Source organism: Schistocerca piceifrons, unplaced genomic scaffold (genome assembly GCF_021461385.2).
Source record: "Schistocerca piceifrons isolate TAMUIC-IGC-003096 unplaced genomic scaffold, iqSchPice1.1 HiC_scaffold_1377, whole genome shotgun sequence".
NCBI classification, from domain to species: Eukaryota; Metazoa; Arthropoda; class Insecta; order Orthoptera; family Acrididae; genus Schistocerca; species Schistocerca piceifrons.
Genome location: NW_025727210.1, coordinates 75,001 through 77,500, shown reverse-complemented (window position 1 = coordinate 77,500; position 2,500 = coordinate 75,001). Strand labels below are relative to the sequence as shown.

Sequence of the window (2,500 nt, the reverse complement as noted above, 5' to 3'; positions counted from 1 at the left end):
GTACACGTTGGGACCCGAAAGATGGTGAACTATGCCTGGCCAGGACGAAGTCAGGGGAAACCCTGATGGAGGTCCGTAGCGATTCTGACGTGCAAATCGATCGTCGGAGCTGGGTATAGGGGCGAAAGACTAATCGAACCATCTAGTAGCTGGTTCCCTCCGAAGTTTCCCTCAGGATAGCTGGTGCTCGTACGAGTCTCATCCGGTAAAGCGAATGATTAGAGGCCTTGGGGCCGAAACGACCTCAACCTATTCTCAAACTTTAAATGGGTGAGATCTCCGGCTTGCTTGATATGCTGAAGCCGCGAGCAAACGACTCGGATCGGAGTGCCAAGTGGGCCACTTTTGGTAAGCAGAACTGGCGCTGTGGGATGAACCAAACGCCGAGTTAAGGCGCCCGAATCGACGCTCATGGGAAACCATGAAAGGCGTTGGTTGCTTAAGACAGCAGGACGGTGGCCATGGAAGTCGGAATCCGCTAAGGAGTGTGTAACAACTCACCTGCCGAAGCAACTAGCCCTGAAAATGGATGGCGCTGAAGCGTCGTGCCTATACTCGGCCGTCAGTCTGGCAGTCATGGCCGGTCCTTGCGGCCGGCCGCGAAGCCCTGACGAGTAGGAGGGTCGCGGCGGTGGGCGCAGAAGGGTCTGGGCGTGAGCCTGCCTGGAGCCGCCGTCGGTGCAGATCTTGGTGGTAGTAGCAAATACTCCAGCGAGGCCCTGGAGGGCTGACGCGGAGAAGGGTTTCGTGTGAACAGCCGTTGCACACGAGTCAGTCGATCCTAAGCCCTAGGAGAAATCCGATGTTGATGGGGGCCGTCATAGCATGATGCGCTTTGTGCTGGCCCCCGTTGGGCGAAAGGGAATCCGGTTCCTATTCCGGAACCCGGCAGCGGAACCGATACAAGTCGGGCCCCTCTTTTAGAGATGCTCGTCGGGGTAACCCAAAAGGACCCGGAGACGCCGTCGGGAGATCGGGGAAGAGTTTTCTTTTCTGCATGAGCGTTCGAGTTCCCTGGAATCCTCTAGCAGGGAGATAGGGTTTGGAACGCGAAGAGCACCGCAGTTGCGGCGGTGTCCCGATCTTCCCCTCGGACCTTGAAAATCCGGGAGAGGGCCACGTGGAGGTGTCGCGCCGGTTCGTACCCATATCCGCAGCAGGTCTCCAAGGTGAAGAGCCTCTAGTCGATAGAATAATGTAGGTAAGGGAAGTCGGCAAATTGGATCCGTAACTTCGGGATAAGGATTGGCTCTGAGGATCGGGGCGTGTCGGGCTTGGTCGGGAAGTGGGTCAGCGCTAACGTGCCGGGCCTGGGCGAGGTGAGTGCCGTAGGGGTGCCGGTAAGTGCGGGCGTTTAGCGCGGGCGTGGTCTGCTCTCGCCGTTGGTCGGCCTCGTGCTGGCCGGCGGTGCAGGATGCGCGCGCCTGCGCGGCGTTCGCGCCCCGGTGCTTCAACCTGCGTGCAGGATCCGAGCTCGGTCCCGTGCCTTGGCCTCCCACGGATCTTCCTTGCTGCGAGGCCGCGTCCGCCTTAGCGTGCTCCTCCGGGGGCGCGCGGGTGCGCGGATTCTCTTCGGCCGCCATTCAACGATCAACTCAGAACTGGCACGGACTGGGGGAATCCGACTGTCTAATTAAAACAAAGCATTGCGATGGCCCTAGCGGGTGTTGACGCAATGTGATTTCTGCCCAGTGCTCTGAATGTCAACGTGAAGAAATTCAAGCAAGCGCGGGTAAACGGCGGGAGTAACTATGACTCTCTTAAGGTGGCCAAGTGGCGGCGGTGTGGCTGCATCCGGACTTGGCTTTTCGAAGTGCGGTCTTGATGTAGTCGTGCTGCTGCTGCGAGGTGCCTTCCTTGGGTTATAGTTACAGGGAGAGTGATGCGCAATACATGGGCCTAGCCCTCTTAGCCTCTCCTCTCCTGCGGTCTTCTCCCCTTCTCGTGGGCCCGCTGATTTTTGCAGAGTGGAAGACCGCACCAGGGGCTTGGGGGGGTTACCAGCCCCCCCTCGCACTATCCCTTTGTTTAGTTGGGGGCAGTAATCAGAGAATAAGTGGTGGCCCTTCCGCTGAAGGTGCCACCCCAACTCCCCCAGCACCTAGCCGGCCAACCGGCCGTGCCGAAAATCTTGTAACTTTTGCAGCTGAATACACCTGTAGTGAGTGCCACCGCAGCTTCACCACCAAGAACGGTCTCGGGGTCCATCGCCGCCGCCAACACCTTGCGGCCGCCAACGCGGAGATCGTCACGGAGAGGCATCGCGCGAGGTGGACGGAGGAAGAAGTCCTGTCGCTCGCCAAGGCAGAGGCCGAACTGTTCCTCGAGAGGGACGCCCGGTTCTTCTTTGTAAATCAAGAACTCATCAGGATGTTCCCCGACCGAACGCTTGAGGCAATCAAGTGCCGACGGCGGCAAGCTGCCCACAAGCAGCTTGTCCGCCAATTCATGGAGGCGCTTGAGATCGGTCGGGGGGAAGAGCCGGCGTCCCGCCGGGGAG

At 59.4% G+C, this 2,500-nt stretch overlaps 1 pseudogene; it reads left to right on the top strand.

Annotated features, from left to right (window-relative positions):
• The window catches only part of LOC124733064, a 7,377-nt pseudogene that overhangs the window by 1,119 nt on the left and 3,758 nt on the right, over positions 1–2,500 (top strand).